Below are 25,476 nucleotides of genomic sequence, written 5' to 3'. Positions count from 1 at the left end.
CTCCTGACCCTGTAGTTGCTCCTTCTTGTTGTTTTTGCCTGTTCACCTTTCTGAAAATGCAAGCAATGACAAAAATGGGGAAATAGAACAGGTTCCTTCACTTGCCCTGCACTCCCCATCTGGATGATTGTACAGACTAGACCCACAGGGAGACCGCAGATGAGGCCCCCATATGTTTAAAATAAATTCAACTTTAAACAATAATGGCTTTCGTCCAAGAATCACAGAATTACAAGGAACCCCAAAGGCCATTTAGTCCAACCCCTGCAACGCAGGAACCCTAACTAAATCCTGGGAATTCTAGTTTGTAAAGTGTCTGTGAGGAGGAATAGGGGGTCTTGTTACAACCCTTAACAAACTATAGTTCCCAGGAATCTTTGGATGAAACTTTGGCTGCTTAAAGTGGTTTGATACTGTTTTAAGTGTATACTGCAAATTAGAGTCTAAAACTGGAGTTGACACTGCTTAGAGAGGACAGCAAGGTGGGGGCGATCTGCCTCATGCTTCCGGAGAACAGAAAGACAAATATTAGGTAGAGCAGAATCTCTGCATGATTGTCAGGCCCTGGATCAGCCTCCTGGTGACCCAGGGACCAATCAGAACTGGTTAGGACACCAGCCAGTCAGGGAGAACAGGTGATTTTAAAAAGTAGAACTTTGCAGTTTAACTGTCAGATGGGGATCAGTTAGGGCTTGGAAAAGCATGGGGAACATGAGGAGAAAGGGACCTTTCCTGACAGGAATTAGGGTTAGCTAGCCAGGGCAACCCAGTTTAATTCACTTAGGGAAAAGTAAAAATATTAGAAAGGACTGGGAAAGTGTTGCTGGTATAGTAATACTAATAGCCATGCTAGGTGGAAATAGTCTATCCTGAGGCTTAATTCAAAATGTAAAGTGTGTTTGCCTGAAACTAAGTATTGTGCCTCTCATTTGTAACCATCAAGCTTAAACCCCTCATTGAGTGTAATTAAATAAAAAGTCTAATTTTGTCCCAGAAGCGCCTCCTCATCCTTCAAACCTCTGGGTGAGAGGATAAGTGGACACATGGCATTATTCACATACGTAAAACACCTTGCTGCAGAATAATAAAGAAAAACCACCACAAACAGTTGAAGCAGACCTCTCTAGTGTTGTTAACTGTTATTTTTGAGCACCCAGAAATTCAGTCACACTACCCAGCTCCCATCTTTAGTGCTGCAGGCTTTCTTTGTTCTTTTGCTAAAGCACTTGATTGAACATGAATCCATAACAAGGGATTGGGTAAACATTTGATTCATTTCTCATTGAAAGGTGTACCTACCTAATTCACACTTTCTTGAAAAATAGACAAACTGAAACAAGGTGTGATGGGACGATGAGCTGCTTGTGCGTAAAATCCAAGTCCCTCAGAGTTTGGTCAAGTTTGCAAACCTCTGTCTGTAACGGACCCTTAAACATGGCTCTGTCAGTCGCTTGCAGATTCCGACAGTGGTTGCTTTCGGAATCGCTTCCAACATAAAAGCTCCTTAACGGAAACACGTCTTCTGGACTCTCTGCGTGACAGTTTCCGGCGAGGAGTGGGTGTCCCTACAGGAGGTCCTGAAACCTCCCCACTGTTTTCGCTGGAAGTGTCTCGGAGCCATCCCTCCTGCTCACTTTCCCTCAGCTCAGCTCTTCTCCCCCTACTGGTTCCCTCTTCAGCTGCTGAGTCTCTCCCAACCTGTGTGAGCCCTTCCACCTCCCTTCCTTCCGATGGCAGTTCCCTGACATCCACCTCCCCTCCAGGGCCCCCTTCACCCCCTCCCGCCCCCTCCTCTATGGGCGGTGAGGAGGCAAAACCCCGGAAGGAACTTCCTTCACCTTCCGATGTCTCGAACACTTCTCTCCACCTGTCGCGGTTCCTGGTCTCGAAGTACTCCTCCTCCTCAGAGTCCATCTCCCCTTCCCCTTCCGAATCCGTGAATCCTTCCAACTCCTCCTCCTCATCGGTGGTCCCAAAGTATTCCCTCCGGAACCTCTCCACAGGCTGAGGTTTCCTTGGGAACCTTTGATGGAACGTTTCTATCAATACCTCATCATTGATATCTTCTGCCATTACCCAAGTGTTTTCTGACTCCGGTTCTCCTTCCCACGCTACCAAATACTCCACCTGATCCCCCTTCCACCTGGCGTCGAGGATTTCTGCCACATGGCTGCTGCATTCCCTTTCTTCTATGATCGGTCCCCGAGTGGCCATCCCTTCTCGTCCCCCCTCATACGGTGACAGTAACGACCTGTGAAATACTGGGTGCAGTTTCATGTGGTTGGGTAACCGGAGCCTGAAAGCCACTGGGTTGACTTGTTGAATGACCTCAAAGGGACCCAACCTCCTGGGTCTTAATTTCTTACAACCTCCTTTGAACGGCAACCCTTGGGTTGACAGCCACACCCGATCTCCCACCCTTATGGTTTCACCTTCCCTTCAGTTCTTGTCTGCCTGCCTCTTGTATTCTTCCTTCGCCCTTTCTAAGTTGAGTTGGAGCTGACGATGGATTGCTTCCATTTCTTCTACAAAATGCTCGGCTGCCGGGGTGCTCCATCTCTCCCCTCCTCCCCCTGGGAATGCCCTGGGATGACACCCATAATTAGCCAAGAAGGGGCTCATCCCTGTGGACACATTCTCTGCATTGTTGTAGGCAAATTCCGCCAGCGCCAACTTCTCTACCCAGTCATTCTCTCTGTCATTGACATAACACCTCAGGTATTGCTGGAGGACACCGTTTGCTCTTTCCGCCTGCCCGTTGGTTTCAGAGTGCCGGGCAGTCGAAAAGTTGACCTCCACCTGCAGTAAGCTCATGAGCTTCCTCCAGAACCTGGAAGTAAATTGTTTTCCCCTGTCTGAGACCACCCTCAATGGTACCCCGTGCAACCTAAAAATGTGTTCTACAAATAACTTCGCTGTCTCTTCCGCCGTGACTGCATGCGAACAGGCTACAAAGTGGCACATCTTTGTCAATAGGTCTACCACCACCATGATGGCTGTTTTCCCCTTGGACTTCGGCAGATCAGTCATAAAATCTATCGACACTGCCTCCCAAGGTCGTTCTGGGGTTGGTAAGGGTTCTAATAGCCCCGCCGGCGCCCGCCTCTCCCCTTTGGCTCGCTGGCATTGCTCACACCCTCTTACATACTCCCGTACATCTTCCCTCACCTTAGGCCACCAAAATTCCCTGGTGACCAACCACATGGTTTTGTGTTGTCCAAAATGCCCCGCCGTGGGGCTGTCGTGCAACTGCTTGAGTACCCTCCCCCTTAAGTCTCCTTCGGGGATATACAGTGCCCCTTTGTAATACAACGCTCCATTTCTTTCCTCAAAACCCCCTGGTTCCTCTCCCTCACCCCTAAGACCTCTGAGCTTATTCTGGGCATATTCATCATTCTCTGTTTCCTCTACCAGTTCTCTTTGCCCCACCAATGCCGCCCCACACACCCAGCGGTCCTCTGGGATGACATGTCTCTCTTCGGGTCCCCCCTCCCCTTCCAAATATTCAGGTTTGCGTGAGAGAGCGTCCGCCCTAACATTTTCTGGACCTGGCACATAACAGATTTCAAAGTGAAATTTGGAGAACTCCTGGGCCCATCGCACTTACCGTTGGTTGAGCACTCGTGCCGTTCTCCAATACTTTAAGTTCTTGTGGTCCGTGCACACTTGCACCTTATGTTGTGCCCCAATTAATAAATGCCTCCATCTCCTGAACGCTTCATGAATGGCAAGTAGTTCTCGGTCATACACCGTGTAGTTCCTCTCAGATTTGTTCAGCTTTCGCGAAAAAAAGGCACACGGTCTCCACCCTGACTCCTCCTTCCCAGGCTGCAAAAGCACCGCCCCCACAGCCCGGTCTGATGCGTCTGTCTCCACTCGCATCGGTTTTTGTAAATCCACATGCAGGAGCTGTTCTTCCGAAGCGAACGCCCTTTTCAGTTCCTCAAAAGCTCGCTCCGCCTCCGCCGTCCAAACGAATTTCCTCTTACTGCTGAGACAGTCCGTAATGGGAGCCGTCAAGTGGGCAAAATTTCTGATGAACTTCCGATAGAAGTTTCCAAATCCAAGGAATCTTTGCACATCCTTCCTTGTTTTCGGTGTTTTCCATTCCAGTACCGCTTGGACCTTGCCAGGATCCATGGCCAATCCCTTGTCCGACAAGCGGTACCCCAGGAATTCCACCTCCTTGGCATGAAACTGACACTTCTCTAGCTTCACCCACAGCTGATTGGCTTGCAGTCTGCCCAACACTTCCCTGACGTCTTTTACATGCTGCTCCTCAGTCTCTGAATATACTAACACGTCATCTAAGAAGGCCACACAATTCTTGTAAAGCAAAGGCCCCAGGACGTGGTTCATAAACGATTGAAAGCACGCGGAGCCTCCTTGTAGGCCGAAGGGCATAACTAAATATTCAAATGCCCCCAAAGGGGTGAACATGGTGGTTTTCCATTCATCCCCCTTCCTTATTCGTATCAGGTTGTACGCCCCCCTCAGGTCCAGTTTAGTAAAAATCTTTCCCTTCCTGACCCTTGTCAAAATGTCATCAATTCTGGGCATTGGGAAAGTCACTGGTTCTGACACTGCATTTAAGGCCCTGAAGTCCACTACAAGCCTGGGTTTGTCCGTGTTTTTTTTGTCCACAAAAAACACTGGGCTGCCCCCCACCGCCCTGGACTCTCTGATGAACCCTCTCTTCAGGTTCTTGTCAATGAACTCCTTTAGCTCCTGCATCTCTCTGTCTGACATGGCGTACAGCTTGCCTACAGGGAGCTGTGCCCCAGGGAGTAAATTGATTTGACAGTCAAAGGGCCTATGTGGGGGTAGTTTGTCTGCCTCCCTCTCGCTGAAGACATTGCTCAGGTCGGCGTATTGTTGGGGAACCTTCCCCTTCTCCGTTACTTCCGTCCCTGCTAGAGTGGCTCTGGCCCCTCCTTGAGCCTCCCGCTCTTTGCAGTGTTCTAGACAATGTGCTGACCCAAAGGAGACCACTCTCTGATGCCAGCCCACTAGCGGATCATGTAACGCTAGCCAGCTCATCCCCAAAATAATGGGAGCTCCTCCCAAGGTAGCCACATTAAACGCTATTAGCTCAGTGTGTCTTGCTACCCTCATTATCATTGGGACGGTCTGCTGGCTGACTTCTCCTCCCAGCAGCTCCCTTCCATCGATCGTGGTCACCTGCAAAGGGTTACTTAAAGGGATAGTCTGTATCTGGTGCTCAGCAGCAAACTCCTTACTCATGAAATTGCAGGAGCTGCCTGAGTCCAATAGCGCCTTTATCTTTAGTGGGTGTCCGTTAGGCAGCTCTAGTAACACCTCTATCACTAGGGCGGGTTTAGGAGGTTCCGGCGTGGGCACTTTCACTGCTCTTTGGCCTGGCTGCTGTGCCCCGACGGTGGCAGCCAGGCGTTGGCTTTTACTTGCTCCGGTACCTTTTCCTCCCTCTCCCCAACAGCTCCCGCCATTCCTTGCCATTCCTTTCTTTGGGGGCAGACTCTGGCAAAATGACCTGGCTGTTGGCAGAGATAACATTTCTTGGCGCCCTTTCCCTCCTTCTTCCGCTCTTCACTGGGCTTTGAAACTGCGCGCGCGCGCGCTGTTCCAATTTCCATCGGCTCTCCCGGCGGGAACGGTGGCTCTGGAATCTCTGGAATGCGAAGCTCCCTCCAACGTTCCCCCTTCCCTTCCCGCCTCTCCAAGGCTCTCGCCTCTTGGCGCGCTCCTATGGTCAGCGCTGATTTGGTCAGCTGGTCCATAGACTCCGCCCTGGGCGCCCGGGAAAGTTCATCCTTTACCGCCGAAGCCAGCCCTTCTTCAAAGAGCATTTGAATGGGTTCCGCCGATAGATCCCACCCCAATTTATGGATCAACATGGTAAACTCAGTCCAGTACTCACGCACAGATCGGCTCCCCTGTTTGCACGCCATTAACTGTCTGCGTACCACTCCCTGCTCAATATCGCTGGAAAACATCAAATCCATAGCACGAAAAAACTTCCTCGTATCCTTCAGGATGTCATTGTTTGTTGCCATCAGGGGCCTCACCCAGTCTTTCGCCCCCTTTTCGAGATGCCCAATCACAAAAGCCACCTGCGATTCCTCGTCGGGAAAGTCATCAAACTGCAGATTAAGGGCATATTGCATCTCTGTCCTAAAGGCATGATAGTCCTTGGCCTCCCCCCCAAACTTCTGCACCAATCCTGGCAACTTTCTGGCGAGCGGGGTGGTTTTCCCCTTCTCTGCATCTTGAGCCCTCCTCTCCTCGAGCCTCGCCGTCTGCAGCGCTAGCTGGACCTCCAACGCCCGGTACCTTTCCTCCAGGCTTGGACCCGCTCCAGCTCCTGCTTCTCTGGTTCCGGCTGGGTTGCTCATGATGCCTTCTCCTGCACAAACTGCTCACAGAGACTGTCGGAATGCTGTGATGGGACGATGAGCTGCTTGTGCGTAAAATCCAAGTCCCTCAGAGTTTGGTCAAGTTTGCAAACCTCTGTCTGTAACGGACCCTTAAACATGGCTCTGTCAGTCGCTTGCAGATTCCGACAGTGGTTGCTTTCGGAATCGCTTCCAACATAAAAGCTCCTTAACGGAAACACGTCTTCTGGACTCTCTGCGTGACAGTTTCCGGCGAGGAGTGGGTGTCCCTACAGGAGGTCCTGAAACCTCCCCACTGTTTTCGCTGGAAGTGTCTCGGAGCCATCCCTCCTGCTCACTTTCCCTCAGCTCAGCTCTTCTCCCCCTACTGGTTCCCTCTTCAGCTGCTGAGTCTCTCCCAACCTGTGTGAGCCCTTCCACCTCCCTTCCTTCCGATGGCAGTTCCCTGACAATTTATTATGGTAAAATGTGTATTAAATGCATTTATTATTGAAAACGACATGCATAATCCATTAGGAAAATTGCCTAGTAAAAACATGTCTTAAGCCAAATTGCATGCAAATGTGTGGCTATTATGAGAAATTTGCACTAAAATACTTATGAATTTCCATGAGTCCTTTTTTAAAAAAAAGAATTTGATGTGGAGAACTGAATTTAAGATTGGAAAAATGAGAAATGGAGAGAAACAGAAAACGGACAGATTTGCTCATTGCCATTCATAACTTGATATTTGAATTGTAATAAAAACACCTTGCCCAAATGTTGCATTTATGAACAATAAGGCTGCAAACCTTTGTATGTTAACTCAGAAGTAATCTTCTCTGGATTTATTTCCAAGTGAATATTCATCGAATTGGGCTGTGCACCAGAGTTTTCGCTTTTTTTAGTGGTTTGTTTAGTGGTTCATGTTCTTATATGCTTGATTTTACATCTCCTTCTGTAAAATAAGTGGGCAAGCATCATAGTTCAGGGGTACAGCACCGCCTTTGCAGGCAGAACATCCCAGGTTTTGTTGCTGCCATCCCCAGGTACGGTTGGGAATGTTCCCTGTCCAAAACCCTGGAAAGCCACTGTCAGTGTAAACTAGCCTTCACCATCTTGGTGCCTCCAAATGTTTTGGACTACAACTCCCATAAGTCCCAGCCAGCACATGTAGCAAGGGGGAGACAGCAACAAGTCAGCTGGCCCCTGTTTGTGTGTGGACCTGTGTGAGAAGCAAGTTTGCTCAACTAGATCATTCTCTGGATCTGTGACAAAAGGCATTTAAAACAAATTTGGAAATGAATGACAGCATTACAGTTCCTAATGTAACCTTATCTTTGCTGCCTTTTGTACAGGCATGATGATAACATCTCTAATTACATGTTCTTATTCCCTATAGGACTGGAGGAATAAAAAATCAAATATACACTGAAAATAGGGCATTCTAAGCCTCATTATAGTTGTTTGCATCCGGCAAGTGGGAAAGGCAGTGTAAAATCAGAGGGTCTTCTGTTGCTTTCTGTTGCTTTCAGGTCCTTCTCGCAGGCTCCCCATTGGCATGCTGTGAGAACAGGATGCTGATCTAGATGAGCCTTTGGTCTGATCCAACAGGACTCTTCTTATATCATATTCTTATGTTAATTCTCATCCAGATACTGATCAGATCTAGTCCAGCTTCGATTTAGTAAGATTTCTGCATCAGGTACTTTCAGGCTATGCCCTAGGACTATATCAAGCAAGATCCCTTGCATCTGTTTCAGACATAGTAGTGGAACTAGAACAGGCTGATAATAAGTAAGTGAGGAAACTATGTGGGCTGAACTATAGAGGTCACCTCTAAAGCATAGCATTCCAAAGAACAAGATTGGCTCCAAAATAGCCTGCCATTCACCAGCAATCGCAGAGAATGTGTAGCCTTGTTGCTAGGCACAGATGTTGCCATGATGGAGTGAAGCGCGTGCAGAATCAGTAGTAGTAACACATGCAGTCTTGTTGCTAGGCATAAATGTTGCTAGGGTAAGAGAAAGGGAAGCATATTGTAACTGTAGTAACCTAGTATTCGTGTACGCTTGCAGAGTGACCCAAATGTTCTAAAACATTTTTAAAATCTAGGTTACGGCTGTCTGATGAGGCATGTTGCATCTACATCTCTCTACCTATCCCATCAAGCGTTATTGTCAGCATTGCAAAATTAGACTCTTATGTAGACAGAGATTTCTCCTTCAGAAGTCCATGGCTCACTGACTTCTTTTCTTTTTAAAAAAAGATTCACTGCTATCTAGGTCACAGCAGGTTTGAAAGACTGAAGGTATCTGTTCTTTTTTCCCAGTTAGAGAAAAGCATATATTAAGGAAGATAAAATTATATTAAGGAAGTTAAAAATGTCAAATACTTACAGGGACAAACATAATGTTAACACTTTGCACCCATCAAAAGGCTGACACCCCATTTTTGAACAAGGTGCTTTCACTTCAGAATAACTCATTGTCTGATTCCTCAAGGTACTGGACAACTTTCCTGGCCCGACCCAACCATTCATGTGCGGCAGTTGGAAAAGGCGAGTCCTTACCTGAGCTTATTTCAATGGAAAATGACTCATCATCCTTCCTGGATTTCTTAAATGCTGTTGATTTTTAAAGAGCTGGGTATGTTCTGGGTTCCAGAACTACTGCTGTTATTATGCCAACTGAAAATTGGCACAATAACTTCTGTTGATCCTAATGTATCTTTACCTTTACTAGACATATAAGAAATATTCTAGCTCAGAGAGCTTTTCAAACCCTGTGGATCCTCAAAAGTTTATTGGGGGAGGGGGACATCTGACTTTTCTGACAAAGTCAGTTGTGACTTTTTTGACAGCTATGTAAAAAAGGGAGGGAAAAGTTGGCAACTCAACTAGGAGGGAACCAACACAGGTTTCCCTTCCTTGTCTCCAGTTGGCCCTCCCTCAACTTCCCCTGAATCACCAAGGCTCTTCATTCCCTCCAGCCTGCCACAAATAACTGCCTCTTTCTCCTCAGCCACCATGTCCTTTTGTGACATCCCAGGCAGCCTGCAGCCAATGGCAACAGTTGGAGAAGCACCAGCACAACCTCCCCTGGCCTGACCATTGGGGGGCAACTCACTACTGATTTATTATTTATTTTTTTTGCCAGATATTTTTTATTAGTTTTCCAATTTTTTAACAAATCAGTACCAAATGACATCAAATTTAATACAATTTCCTCATTGAGTTGACTTCCTGCTCTCCATCGTCAATGTGTTCCTGTTTATTATTTCTCATCCAGCCCATCTTTCATGAGTTCTGCTCACATAAACTGTCTTGGAAGAAAAAGATAGAATGAACACTACAGCTAGATATATTTAGAAAGACATTTGTTTAGAAATATAAGTGAGTTTGCTTAAGTGCTACAGTTCTCTTCATTGCTTTCCCAGTTGGTCTGAAGAAACTTCAGACATCCTGGGGGGTGAGGGTGGGACAGAGACGATGAGGGGGATAGTTACCATTCAACAGCATCACCCAGGCACTAAGGCTGTATGATGTGTTGATGCATCATCCAACACCAGTTTGTAGACCACATCATAAGAACAGTTTCAAAATAATTGAGCAGGCGTTGTATTGTGAAGCACAACCTTCAAAACTCCAGGGGGTGGTATAATTGTGAGCCCTCTAGTGGCTGCCTTTGCTTTCAGCTCCTTTTCCCCTCCGATAGCAGAACGGTCCCACTCCTAGCCTTGGCGCCTCCCCATAACCACAGTGTCTCTCTCTACCCGATGCAGGAATTGCAGCTGTGCTGCTTCTTCCTTCTCCCTCTGTCTAGGGAGGAGTGGGAAAAGTTCACCCTCCAAACATGAGGCTTTGCCTGCCTCAGAGAGGAGGAATTTGCAGTGCACATAACATGTACCTATTAATCTCCATGACTGCTCCTTTGCCCGATCTTCAGCCCCCACCTGTGCGATCTCCAAAGACCGCTCCTTTGCCTGATCTACATAGTTCCATGTTTCAGACATTGTGATGTATCACTAAATTGTAATGTTTAGCTGGTGATAGACCTACCAGGCACCTCCACTGGCTTCAGCCTGGAGACCTCATCAAATAACTTAAGCTTGCCAACTTCCAGAGTTTTCATCGGTTCATGAATATCTACCAGTTTCCTTTTACACATCACATTCATGTAGCTACTGACACCATTCGCCTTGTCCACATTTAAAACTTCCCATATACATAGGCATGCATATGCTAGCCAAAATCCATGATAAACACCAACGGACACATTCACTCATCATTCACTCTTCATTCATTCACATTTGTTCCCTGACTTCAATCTGCAGATATCCACCAGCTTCCAAATTTCATTTGGGAGGGTTGAATTTTGCTTATTGAGCTCTTCACAGTTCAGAAATCCATGGCTCACTGACTTTTTTCTTTTCTAAGAAAGATGCACTGCTATCTAGGTCACAGCAGGTTTGAAAGACTGAAGGTATATGTTCTTTTTTCCCCAGTTAGAAAAAAGCATTTACTAAGGAAGATAAAAACATTTGCCAGCTTCCATTAAGCCATCGCCAGATGTCAGCCAGCTTCTGACCATGGGTATCAGCTGCCTTCAAGCCACATCCCTCTCAGCAAGTGAACTTGCCTTATTAATGCTCCATGGCATCCCACAGCCAGATGATCACCTCCGTCCATCTGCCATTTCTCCTTCTCCAGGTGGAAGAAGGCTGGGCAATTCTGAATGTCACAGCTGTTGCCCTCTGTCTTCTGTTGGAGAAGAGGAAAAGGCCCACCTTTATATCCATTCAGCTGTCATGTGTTTTTGTGACATCACAGGTAGTCTGTAACCAACAGTAACAGTAACAGGCTGGGGAAACATCATCATTATCCGTGCACAATTGGAGGTGCACTTCAGCAGTGATTTATGTGTGTGCTTGTTGATGTGTAGCTCACCCTTCATCCGTATTGATACCAAGCAGGGAGACACTGTAAAATGGTTGCAGGGGACCCTTTTCAGCACAAGGGCTGCATTTCCTTCCAAGGCTTACATGCCAGTGTCGGGCAGAGTCAGAGGCAAATGGAAGCAGATCAAAAGCCAGAACCCTGGCTCTCTCAGATCTCTCCATGGCTTTTGCCACAATCCATGGAGGTGTCCTTTTGAAAAAAAAAAAAAGCTCAGGATGTAGGGATGGGTTAAAGTAGAACTCGAGGAAAGTAGCACTACAGCTTTGGGGCTATGAGGATCTTCAGCAGTCTCTTCTGTCTCCCAAGTTATTTAACAGTTACATGAAATGGTTGTAGGTTTATTTATTTATTCAACAAAATTCATATCCTGTAAAGCCTATAAGTGGTTTATCAAAAAGGCTTTTGTTGTCATCTGGGCATTTGGAGCAAAGTGTAATTTAGCCAGCAACAATTGGAGCAATTAGCTTTCACTTAAGGCAGAGTTCCATTGGCATGCAGCCACTGAAACAAGGGTTTCCCATTGCTCCCTTTAGAGCTTGTCAATATTTGACATTTTTTTTTTATAAGATTCCATTTGAACTCGCAGGATCTCTAGAGACTTATTAATAATATGCATTTTTTGTCTAAGCAGAAAGGCATCATAATATAACTTAGGGCACCGTTGCTTAACTTAACATAAGGCACTTCTATTCCTCCTTTGTCCCTTGGGCGATACAAAGTTTGGAGGGTTGTTCTATTCCACTTACTGTCTAAAATAAATTTTTAACTAGCACCAGCCATTTCTGTAATTGGGATTGAAGAATTGATATAGAGAGCCTTGAAATAAAAATAAGAACTTGGGAAGAGTAGTCATTTTAATGGCTGCAATGCATCCCCAAAAAGTTCCATTTTAAAAAAATTACTTGCCCTCAATTAATTTCTTAATTTTTTGAATAGCCAGCCAGCTGTAATTTTTTTAATTGATTAATTTGATAGTAACAAAATTTAACTTTATCTCTCCTCTAATTCCTATCTCTATATTATTATTATGATGATGACATGTTTCTGTTTCGATAGTCTTGAAACAAAATCTCTCTATAACAACAAATGAGGCACTCAGCTGCTGGAAACTTGAAAAGGCAGTGGCTGGAGCATTTCCCCTCTCTTTCCTTCCACACTAAATAATAATAATAATTATGCACACCCTCCGCCCAAGCAGGTGATCCAAGCGGGCTCCCCCCCATCCCTTTCCAAGAGACCAGTCCTTAATGATCCACCGGGTTGAGGTTATTCTGTGTTTGTCACCTTTTGTTCTTGTTCTGCGTGTGTGTGGAAGCCTCCTTAATCGGGTTCCCATCTGCAAGTTTCCTTTTACAAGTGAGGTCGTGGCAGTGGCTGGCTGGGGCTCCTTGCCACCTCCTCCTCCTGCTGGGTCGCTTGGTACCTAAGGCGTGCTCAGTGTTCCAGGCTGATGAGAATTGAAGTCCAATGACATCTGGTGGGCCACAGATTACCCATCCCTTCACTAATTTATTGTGGAGTGTCTTATTCTGGATCTTGACCAGGCATAGGCAAACTCAGCCCTCCAGATGTTTTGGGACTACAATTCCCATCATCCCTGACCACTGGTCCTGTTAGCTAGGGATGATGGGAGTTGTAGTCCCAAAACATCTGGAGGGCCAAGTTTGCCTATGCCTGATCTTGACCATAACACCAAACACAGACTTTCCCACATTGTTCAGATGCATCATTCATGAACAGCCTTGCCTCTGTATCTGAACTACTGCCTGCCCTCAGCAGAGCTTGGTAGCATCCATTCTTCAGGTAGCTAAAGGGCTGGGTTTAGGAGAAGGGCCATAGCTTAGTAGTAGAGCATCTGTTTTGCGTGCAGAAGGTCTCAGGTTCAATCCCTAGCATCTTCACTTAGGACTGGGAATGTCCCATTTGAAATCTGGGAGGGCCACTGTTGGCAATTGCAGACAACAATAAGCTAGATGGCTCAAAGGTGTGACTCAGTATAAGGAAGTTTCTTTATTTTATGTCCTATAGGTTGGTGTTTATTTAGTAGAAATGTTTGGGAACACTTGATTCAATGTCAGATACTCTTGATGATGCTGTATCTTTTGAGGAGAGTTGTGGGGAAAGAGGGGGTCCTGGACTTTTTCAAGCATCATTCACCAGTATGAAATTTGCATAAGGATTTGTACGCCCAGCTTTATGCAACTCTAAGCAACTACAGAACCCTGTAGCTCTCTGGACACATCAATGAAGCATGCTTAATCTAATCAAAATCCTGACCTAATGCTTCTTGACAGGACCCCGGCAGCCAATTGGGAGGCATCATGCTTATGAGCTTCCCATTGATATTGGGCTGGCCACTGTGAGAACTGAATGATGAGCTAAATGGGCCTTTCATCTGATCTAGCTGGGTTCTTCTTATGTTCTTGTGATTCTTAAGATTTGTTAGCTAAGCAAGTCATAAACTGAGGCTTACTAAACCCTTTCCCATATTAACACAGCAATTGTCAAATGAATGGTCAAAATGGATTATTATCGTAGATCTGTGCAGAATACTCTTCCTCTAAACAGCTTTCTTACTGTTTCCTTATTGTCTGGTGAGATTGTCAGTGAGTGGGATCTGTTCTCTTTTCTCTTGTGTTGGTCTTTCTCAAGCTACTTGCATCCTAAATATGCACCTTCATCTAGGCCTGTTGTACAATACAGGAAGATAAATAGTTCAAGGGCAAGTCCAGGACATTTTGCTGCCTGAGAAGGAATAGCAAATCGCACTGGGGGCCAAGCCAAGCTGCATAGAGTCCAAGGCTGGTCATGCTTGTAGTGAGCACCTGAGACAGGTAATCCCACAAGTGTTTCCCCTTCGGAGTAAAAGTACAACAGTAATTATAAATTAAATAACTAGCAATTTGCTAGTTTTTAATTTTCATCTTGCCCTACCTAATAGTTGGGCTGGCCCATTTTCTCCAGCTATAGTGAGCACTGTCTCTCAGCAGAACCAACATGTACGCTGGCCCACAAAACCACAGTACATCATGAACCTGAAGAATGTAGCAACTGGTAGTAGAAAATTTGGTGAAGGAGGTGTGTCCAGTGATCATATGAGGGCCAAACTAGAAATGATGGCAGCAGTCATTAGCTCCAAACATGAAACTGCTCCAATCTTGTATAGTAGGAGTGGGGAAATTGATTTTGCCAAAGGGATGGGTGGGTGGGTGAAGAGTGTAGAGACAGCCATACAAATGCATAATATAGCATAGGAAACTGGTTTAAACTTTTTCGGATAGTTGTCAGTGTAGCTCAGTATTGTGTAGAGTAGACGGACTGAGAGCAGTTCTGCAGACAAAGGTCTTTCCCAGGGCTTCAGACAAGGGTCTTTCTCAGTTTACCTGGAGATAGCTGGGGTTGAATCTGGGGCTTTCTTTATACAAAGCAGATGCTCTATCTTCTCAGCTTTCTGGAATCCACTTTCACCTTGCTGTTTTTATTTTCAGCTGAGGTCCAATACTAGAAGTGGGCTTGGCTGTTCGAATATAGGTGAAGGACAAGGATTAGGAAAGGGAATAAGTGGTGAGAACCAGGGGGGTTTAGCACTTGCCAACCTCCCCTCCCCACACCTTCTGCTGTTAAAACAAGGCACCCACACACACTTTTTTCTGTGATTGAGGTAGTTCTATGTTTTGTCAGGTAAAGCTGCATATTATTTATTTATTTATTTATTTATTTATTTATTTATTTTGTAGGTTTTTATCTTGCCCAGAGCAACCCAAAGCAACATACAACTAACCAACCAGGCAGACAATAAACCCCACACAGATACATTAAAATCAAGAGGAAAAAGAAATTCAAAGCTAGGCAGTGGGCCCTGCCAGGCACTGGCTGCTTTTTTGGTGAGTTTATAACTTTATTCTAACAAGACCGCCGCCCCAGACCTCAGACAAGGTCTGCATGGACCTAGCTCCCCTCACCAAAGCCCATTTGTGGGGTTCCAACAACATATTTTGTCCAAACATTGATTTTGACCTCCCCGCTCCAACCAGGAGGTTTGGTGGGCTCAGGAGTGGGGAAACAAGCAGGAGGGGTAAGGGTTGTACTTGACCACCCCTCCGCCTTCTACTTTCTTGGTCTAATGATCCTCTTCTGAATCTGCTTTTTCTTCGAACGGCTGTCAGGATTTTGTTATACCCATTTGCGTGCAATGTTTTGTTTGGCTCTGAGTCAGACTTCATTCTGTCTGGGAATCACAATGGACACTTTGTTCTGTCAGTTATGTACAAGGGAGGAGGATTAATGGCATCTTCCCCCTTGTAATAGGGCGATGAGAGGCAAAGGAGGGCACGGCTTCTGCACCAGTAACAGCTGTATAGAAAAGCGAATTTTAACTGGTGTCACTTTACTCACTCCTGCATCATTGTTATCCCATCATTCACCCAATGATCGCAGGACAGTTCATAGTCTGACCCCATTTTACTTGCATTACAACCTTGCAAGAAGGGCTAGGCTAAGAAAGAGTAACAGGCCAGGATCATGCAATCAACTTCTTGGATGTGCAGGGATTTTGACCTGGATCTCCCTGATCCTAACTTCCAGATCCTAACCCTGGCCTATGGTGAGGATTTGTGGGAACTGTAGTCCAATAACAACTTTTGTTGTTGTTGTTTAGTCGTGTCCAACTCTTCGTGACCCCATGGACCAGAGCACGCCAGGCACTCCTGTCTTCCACTGCCTCCCGCAGTTTGGTCAAACTCATGCTGGTCCAATAATAACTAGAAGGCCACAAATTCCCAATCCCTACTTGAGATTCTGCCTCTGTGCCAGTATAGGGCATACTGACTCTAATGATAAGCTGCATCTGCCAAAATTCCCTCTTTGGTTGTCAGCTTGTGAGTGGGGGTGGCGGGGTCCCATACCATTGGACTTGGGTTTAGCAGGCAACTATTTAAGGTTTGCAAGTCTTTGTTAACAGAGGGCTTTTTCTCCCTTCAGCTATACCTGAAGAGAGACACCCATGGCCGCTCCAGTGGCCTTCCTGGAGACTAAAGCTCCCAGGGCATACTTAAACTTCTTACTGAGAGCAATATACTGCATGCACTGAACTACTGCCTGACCCTGTTTCATCCTCCCACAGTTACTGGTAGTTTACTTGGCTACTTGTAATCTTGGCTCCTATTTGCCTTTTGTGCTGGTAAATCAGACAGTCTTCTTGGCACTGAACCTTGGCTCTAATTCCCTTTTGTGTTCGTTGCCTCCATTGGGTTGAATTCAAGGTTATGAGTCTTTATTAATTTTCATGCTTTGTTGAATGTTTAGCTTATTGGTGGTGCCATTCACTGCCTTATGTGCTGAAAACATCGGAATATAAATAGTTTGTGGTACTACGATGCCCTATTGATTATGCATTAGTCATCTTTTGTCCCCTTTGCAGAAGACTAAACCATGCTTTGGTTGTTTTATGGAAAGACTAAATTTCCATAATGATGAGGCAGCATGTAAAGAATGAGCAGAGGATAAGAAGCTGCTATTAACTGCCTACGAATGGGAACTGGGAATGAATGAATCTGTTAATTTCAGTTCCTCTCCATTTCTCATTTCCCCAAAGTTCAATTCTCCACATTTCCAAACCAGTTTGCAAATTATTTTATTAAAAAATCCTCATGAAAATTCACCAGTATTTTAGTACATTCCCCCCCTAATTTGTTATATTTTATATAATTTATAAAATAATGCATTTTGTATATTATTTTCAGTAATGTAATAAACATCTTTATGGATACTTTACCTTAGGATATGCATTTCTGTAGACATTACATAGCTGGAGAATTGTATTGAAAAATTTGGAGAAATTCTGAAGAATGGCTATATTATAATTCTCTTATTGTTTCAGAAAGTGTGAATTAGAAAACTTCACCTTTAAAGTAAGATGTTTAATATAGCATGTTCTTTCAGTATAGTCACTGTGATTCTTTCCAAACTAAACACATGAAACCTTTCTTGGAATATGATTGGTTAACTGTTTTTGCCAGGGCAAGATATATATGGCTCAAGGAGTAGTGACCCTTCCAAATGGAGACCTACTTCTATCATGGGCTAAGCAAATTCAGCTGCTTAGGCCCTTACTATAGCCTCAGAGACCTTTGTCACTGCTGCCTGACAATGGCCAACTGCTAGCATCATGGGATGAGTGAGATCCAGCTGTTCAGCCCCAGCCCCACAGTCTATAAAAACTGCAAAATTGGTGATCATGCACAAAACATATACACAACCTTGATGGAGAAACCATTGTCCAGACTGTTTTTCACTGGATAGGCACAGTTTAAAAAATTAAGGGCACGCTGTGGGTCCAAACCAAGGGTGCACTTTTGAGTATCATTCTGTGTGTGGTGTAGTGTGGTGTAGCCAGTGTGGTGTAGTGGTTAAGAGCGGTAGTCTCGTAATCTGGGGAACCGGGTTCGCGTCTCCGCTCCTCCACATGCAGCTGCTGGGTGACCTTGGGCCAGTCATACTTCTTTGAAGTCTCTCAGCCTCACTCACCTCACAGAGTGTTTGTTGTGGGGGAGGAAGGGAAAGGAGAATGTTAGCCTCTTTGAGACTCCTTAAAGGGAGTGAAAGGCAGGATATCAAATCCAAACTCTTCTTCTCTTCTTCTTATGTTTGTGTTGAGGTCAGTGGCGTAGCGTGGGTTGTCAGCACCCGGGGCAAGGCAAGTAATTTGCGCCCCCTAACCCAGTAGGGGGAGAGAGCTGTGAGTGCGAGCGCCCCCCCCCAGATGTTGCGCCCGGTGCGGCCGGCCCCCCTGCACCCCCACGCTACGCCACTGGTTGAGGTGGGGGATGTGTGCTATGATTGTCATATGGAAGCACTCTGTGTGAAAGTGTGGCCGTTGTGGTCCCCAAAGCAGTTTCCATGTGGATCTCTTGTATTTCATGGAGTTTCCATGTAAGTGCTAGATTTTCCTGCTGGTGGTGCCCATGCCTGGTAAAGAGGCTGAGTATTTGCAATTGAGGAAGGGTAGCCAAATCACCAAAAACAAAGAAATGCATGATCTGAAAGAGGGCCAACATTAGCATGAAATTTGCTCATTCATATGTATAGATGCGCATTTAGAAATGATTGCTATGATTTAAACAGAAATACAATACATCTCACTACAGTGGGGTAGACTGTGACCAGGTGACCTGGGCACCTGCCCAGTCTGCTATCCAGCTGCTAACTGTTAAGGGGCAGCTTTAGGGCCCCCTTTGCTCTCCCTTCTTTAAACTGGACTGGGACTCAACAACCTGTCAATATGACGGTCTGTAAAATGGGACACATGGTCACCCTAAATTTGGGATTGGTGTCCAATGGTGGGCTGCAGCAAATCCCTCGTGTAGGTATAGCACGGCATCACTGAATCATATCTCATGCTACCAAGGAACCTGAAAGGCCATCAGGGAAGGCTCTGTAAGGCAAGTCCCTTCAACAACCCTCCTGCATAGAATGTTCTTTGCCATTGCCAGCATCACACAGCGCAATAGTTAAATCATTTATTGCCTTAGCCAGGCACCCTTGAGCCTCTGATGGTTTCCATGGCAATAGCTCTTATGCGGAGAAGCAGGCCAGCCTAGTAATAAGCATCCTGGGGTAGGAGAAAAGGATTTAGTGTACCCAAGTTAGAGTGTCACTATGGGGGCAATAATAGGATTGCAGGCTGCCGCTTCCAGTTCTGTTTTTATCTCTTCATAATAAACTAAAGTGTAATGGAGGGCTGGGGGCAGTGGGAAAGAAAAGAGATGTATTTCCGATGTTTAATACCCTGCTGACTAACCCAAGGGATTCATGCATTGGTTTCCAAATACAAATAATAATATATCTAAAATGAAAACATGAAAATGTAACAATAATAACACACACATACAAAAGAGACCCCAACAAGCGACAGCAAAAATTGGCTCAATCTCACCATATGCAGTAGCTTTTCTGACAAAGAACAACAACATATGGGGCACAATTTCTGAAAGATAAAAGGGAGTCAGCCAAATGGACCTCCCTATGTAGGGAGTTGCACAGCAAAGACACCACCACTGAGAAGTCCCTGCTCCATATAGCTTCTTGCCAAACTTTGAGTGGCAAGGGTCCTCCAAGCAAAGACTCCCTTGGTAATCTAAAGGCAGTGGGGGAGGGGGAGGGGCATAGAGAATGAGGCTCTTCTTTGGCTACAATGCACCCAGATGATTTGGAGCTTCAAGGATCAAAACCAGTACTTTCAGTTTGGCTACAACACTAACTACTAGCTGTTGCAATACCTTACGGCAAGGGGGGCTAACCTGTGACCCTCCAGATTTTTAGGAGACTCCAAACAGCAGCATTGGGTGGCCAATTCATTATGCCTCTCAGTAGGACTGGTACTAGCTTCGGGGGTTTTGTCTTCGTCCTGCCCATTACAGTCATACCTCTAGTTGCGTTAGGTTCATGTTGCGGATTTTCGGGTTGTGAACGCGGCAAACTCGGAAGTGTATACCTCCGGGTTTCGCCGCATGCACAGAAGCGTTCTGCGCACTTCACGCATGTGCAGGAGTGCTCTATTGCGTCACACGCAGAAGCGGCACTCTACTTATGGACTTTTCAGGGTGTGAACGGCACCCCAGAACGGATCACGTCCGTAAGTAGAGGTACCACTGTACAAAGTTGAGATTTTATTAAATTGTAAGGAAAAGGAAACATATAATTTTGTGTAATCTGCCCTCCCTGCTGGTGACACAAAATTCCATATCTTCTTACAACTCTTCCTGTGGTCTCATGTCGACTGCATGGCAGACAAGATGGAATGTTGCAGGATACGTCCCATGCAGGGTAGCAGCAATCCCCAGCACACTTGCTAGAACCTGCCTGGTGGATAGGAGTGGAATCACTATAACACAGTGTCTCCAGTCCCAACAGACAGGCTACAATCAGTGGTACCAAATACTGCTGGGATGTTCAAGCGTTTTTAAAAGGTGACAATTGTCTCTTAGTTTGACCAATGCAGTTTAGGTTCCCAAAGCATGTCCTGAAGTCAGAATTGGATGGATCCAAATCAGGGGTCAACAACCTAAGGCCCATGGGCCAGAAGCGGCCTGTGGAGGTCGTTTGACCGGCCCACGAGCCACCCCCAAAGCTGAGCTGGCCACTCGTGTGCAGCGCTAAACTGGTGCAGCATGGCACAGAGACTCACTTCCGTGGTGCTGAAAATTGCGCACGTGCAGATGCCGAAAATCACGGGCGCTTGTGGCCGCAATCTGGCCCACAGAGGAATCTCCGCGGGACAGGGACAGCCCAGGCAAGATAAACCTTGCTGACCCCTAATCTAGATGAAGACTGGGAAACCTTGGGGCCAGGGACCAAACATTTTTAAGCCACTCGCCATTTCTAAAGCCTTTTTTGACTGGTCGTCCATGTTTTCAACCAACATTTTAGTCTTCTCTGTGTTTATTTTAAAGCCTGCCACTTCTCCAAACCTTTTAATTTCTTCTAGTGCCTTAGGAACACTTACTATAGGTTGTTCCAAAGCTCAACAACTTTTCTGTCTGGATTTTCACTGTTTGAAATATGGCAACCCTAGCTTATGTGCATGCTTATTAATACATACAGGCATTGATGCGGGTTTGGGTATATTTTTGTGTTTATATTTGTTTCTGTGTGAATTCCAGCCCTTGTTCTCTCAACATCAGTTTAGTATTCCTTTGACCCCAAGTCTTTACAAAGATGCTTAGCCACTTACGAATGGCAAATAGGACCAGAGGTTTCTGTTAGGGCAGCATAATGCAGCACTTGGCCCTTCAGAAGTTATTTACAGACTATACATCTATTTAGGGTCCCATCCTCCATCTTCCACTCTACTACTTCTCAGCAGCACCACACTAGAGCTGTTAAGCACATGACCTCATAAACACTAATTAGGTTTGGACTCTACAGAACCAAAGAATCCTAGACTCACTTCCCTGGGAGTAAGGTAAAGGTAAAGGTACCCCTGCCCGTACAGGCCAGTCGTGTCCGACTCTAGGGTTGTGCGCCCATCTCACTTAAGAGGCCGGGGGCCAGCGCTATCCGGAGACACTTCCGGGTCACGTGGCCAGCATGACGAAGCTGCTCTGGCGAGCCAGCACCAGCGCAGCACACGGAAACGCCGTTTACCTTCCCACTATAAAGCGGTACCTACCGTATTTATCTACTTGCACTTAGGGGTGCTTTCGAACTGCTAGGTGGGCAGGAGCTGGGACCAAACGACGGGAGCTCACCCCGTCGCGGGGATTTGAACCGCCGACCATGCGATCGGCAAGCCCTAGGCGCTGAGGTTTTACCCACAGCGCCACCCGCGTCCCTTCCCTGGGAGTAGGTAAACCCTAATGAACTCATTGGGACTTGCTTCTAAATGGCCATGCATAGGATTGTAGTTGTAAATAAGCAGTTGCTTAAAACTGCTTGCACTGTGAATGCAAAGCCAGCGCTTGCCAGAATATATCTTACTTTTTGTTTTCTATCCTCTATTAACAGCATTCACTTTTACTGTTAATGTGTGAAAGCTTATCAGCCATCAGCCTGGGAGGAGAGACTGAATGAAATGAAGATGATGTAGATAGTGGGAGTAGCTAACCAGTGAGTGCTGTGTGTGTGTCTGTCTCATTGCTGCCTTAGGGTACCATCAGCAGCTGCTGCAAACATAAGCAAGTCTGGCCCAGCAGCAGACAGACTGGATAGTTACCAAACCTCCAGCAGCTCAGCAGAGGTACTTAAGTTCACAGCTTTTCATCAGAATCCCCAGAAAGCTGCCCGCTAGTGTTGAATCCCTGTTTATTGAATCATACTGCTTGGAGCGGCTCTTCTTGCAGATATAACAACTGCAATGATATACTAGCAGCAGTTCCTCAGTTTCTCCAGGGGCAACAGCTTCCTCCTCCCCCCGCCACTGCAGCCAGGGTGCCGTTCAAGCATGATCAAGCTCTAACCAGCTCTCAGTGGAATTTTTTATAGATTTTGGATCTGTTAAATGGTCTGTGCAAGACCATTCCTCCCCTTCTTTTTCATCTGAATGCTGACTTCCTCTCTTGGCTACTCAAGCATCTATAAATCTTCCCAGCATCTCCAGCTCATCACTGACGCTTCTTTGGATAGGTCCCAGTAGGTGTTTAAATGGGATTCAAATAGACAATTATAGGATGTTAGGCAAGGCCAAGGGAAGAGTGGGGATATGCCAACCATATGGCAATGAAAATGAGATTCCTTTTTTAGGACTCCCAAATTCACTTCCATTTATTAATGCTGGTTTATCTGGAGCCCCTTATATGTTCATATGGGGAAAGGATACAGATTTCCAGACTCCATATTCTCTCCCTTGCCAGGAGAAATGTTAGGTAGTATTGGATCAGATGATGAGTTGACCTAAACCTGATGCTATACATATCCTTGCATATAGAGCAATTATGCCAACTATATTGAGCCAAGGATGTCTGTGCAGTAGTAAGTTCTATAAAATTTAATGAGACTTACTCCCAGCTAAGTGGAGTTAGAATTGCATCCTAAATCTGGAGTAGAAAATGCCCTACAGAATTCATATGGCAGAATCAGGACTAAGAAGAATACAATATGAAGGACCACTTCATAGATGCATTTGTTACTCAGGAACCAATTTCTACGTACAAAATGTATGTATGCAGGATCAGTTATGAAGGGTGCCCATATATTAAAAATGACATATTTTCCCTTCAAAATAATCCATGCAGGACCCTTACCAGATTCTTTCTTTTCTGAAGCTGTGGACACATTACTATTTACTTGGGCTCCAGTGTGCTCCCACTGCTGGTGTTTGGAGCCAGGTATATATAATGTTAGCCTCAGCCCTTACTTATCCTGTAGTTTCTTGAGAAATGCTGCTGCTTGATGGGGTTTCTCTCAAACCAATTTCCATCTGATTTGAAAACATAAGCTGCGGTGAAGCTGAGGTGTTACACTGGAGACAGCTGTTGTGCATGCAGAGATGACAGTTTCTTTGAATAGGAGTTCAGAGTTGCTTTGCTACCTGATTCACCTGGGTCTGTGCAGTTAATGGTGCTCCTGGATGTAGATGAGAAGGAGTTTTTAGATCTCGGGATGAGATTGAATAAGTTTTCTGAATCTATGGATTCGTTGGACAAATTTTGTTTGTTGCCCACATTGGATTATTTATGTATTGCTGTTTTAATGTTTCATATTAATTGTCTTTGTTGTGTTTTATTATTTTCTCTTGCTCACCACTTTGGATACTTTTAAAAATATAAAGTGGTATATAAATATTTCAAAATGAATAAATAAAATGGCCCTGGTTTCTAACTACTGATGCTACCAGTCAACACATTTTCAGTTCTTTGAGCAGTGGATTTGCTTCTTGGATTCTTGGCGGTCCACAGTTAAACTATGGAGGCTTTGATGGCTACCAACATAGATGGCTTTAAAAGCAGATTGGAAAAATTAATGGAAGATAAAGCTATCTAGATGGCTACTAGCCATGATGGCTGTGCTCTGCCTCCACAGCTGGAAGCAGTAATACTTCTGGGTACCAGTTCCTGGAAACCACCGGAGGGCAGAGTGCTCTTGTGCTCGGATCCTGCTTGCAGCTTTCCCATAGGCTTCTGGTTGGCCACTGTGAGAGGAGGATGCTGGACTGGATGGATCATTGGCGTAATCCAGCAGGCTACTTGGAATGTCATATGTTCCCTGCCACTTGGCCTGGGTGGCAGTCCCACAAATGAGTGGGAGTGAACTTTGTTGTTTGAGGACTATTCAAGAGTGGCCAACTACATCATACCATGGCTAGGTCCAAATAGGAAAAATGTGGTTACATCATTTGTATTTGGTGAGAGGCCAAATTTGTATTTTGTTAGATTTGGTTCGTTCATATTAGATCCCTTCTCTGTGGCACTGCTAGTACACAGGTTCCTAATTCCTCGTGTTCGAGAGCTGACTTCCTAGGAATAGGAGACTCTGCCAATTTCAGTTTCTTTCAGTTTCCGATTTTTCCAATTTTAAGTTCTGTTCTCCACATTTCCACATCAGTTTACAATTAAAAAAACCCTCAAGAAAATTAATCAAGAGTTTTGGGCAAATTTCTCCTAATATAGACATTTTTGTACACAATTTTTCTTAATATACACATTTTTGAAAAGCAACTGCACCTAATATAATGCATTTTTGCATTTCCCCCCTCACTGTTATATGCATCTTTGTTCACATTACTTGGCTGAAGAACTCACAGTTTGCCACATCTTGTAGAAGTGCAAATTCCAGATGGCTGGGCTTTGCTTTACATATTGTTTCATAAAGTGTGGATTAGGTAACCTTGCTTTTAAATGTGAACAAATTCCCCTCCCCTGTCCCATGTGTAATTACCATTAATGTAAGGGTGTGATTGCAAAGGGACATTCTTCTGGGATTGCATATTCTCATCAATGGCTGATAGTCCTTATGGCTATAACTTACCTCTGGGATCATACATGTCTCTGTATGCCAGTCACAGGAGCAACAACAGCAGGAGCAAGTCATGTCCTTCTTGTGGGCTTCCCACCAGCATCTGGTCAGCCACTGTGGGAAGCTGGATGCTGAACAGGATTGGCCTTTGGTCTAATCCAGCAGGGAGGCCTCTTCTTCTGTTCTTCTGCTTTGATCCCTGCTCTCCACATCTGCATGACAGATGTAGAAAACTGCAGCATGCCTTAGTCTGCATCATACCTGCTATGAAAGTACAGAACTGGAAGGAACAGAGCCTTCCATGCAACTGTGCCCTAAGGAAATTTCAGATGAAGCTGCAGAGGAAAATGTTGACTACGTCTCATTTCTGTGATAAGTACTGGGGAGTACACAGCCGTCTGCCTGCCAAAACAAAGGGTCTGAGATAGGAACAAGCAACACAGTGATCCTTTCTTCCTCTTGGAACATATAATGCAAAGCCATTGCTGGCTGCTTTTTTCACTTAAAAGACAACAATGCAAAGCAGACACAACAGAGAGTTGAATAATATTTTACCAAGTTGCTGAATATCAGGGGGCGGGCTGCATTATATCAGCCAATCCCCTTTCTTGGTTTGCTTCTGCCTGCCCTTGATTACTACTGCCGATTGACAGAGAGCTGTGTTGAGCAGTATACAGCTGTATACGACCTCTGAAGCCATGATGATCTCTGCTG

General features: G+C 45.4%; 1 long non-coding RNA gene across 2 annotated transcripts; it reads left to right on the top strand.

Annotated features, from left to right (window-relative positions):
- Positions 1-668: 668 nt before the first annotated feature.
- On the top strand, positions 669-17,226 carry LOC308479584. 2 transcript variants are annotated; one of them, XR_013987739.1, is made up of 4 exons: positions 671-1,259; positions 8,858-8,913; positions 15,051-15,197; positions 17,192-17,226. It is a non-coding gene; the product is annotated as an uncharacterized lncRNA (long non-coding RNA). The 2 variants fall into 2 exon arrangements; XR_013987738.1 differs by lacking the exon at positions 8,858-8,913 and having other exon boundaries at positions 669-1,259.
- Positions 17,227-25,476: the final 8,250 nt, after the last annotated feature.

This window comes from Podarcis pityusensis (assembly GCF_964106645.2).
Source record: "Podarcis pityusensis genome assembly, chromosome: 6".
Taxonomy (NCBI): domain Eukaryota; kingdom Metazoa; phylum Chordata; class Lepidosauria; order Squamata; family Lacertidae; genus Podarcis; species Podarcis pityusensis.
This window is presented reverse-complemented; position numbering and strand designations above follow the sequence as displayed.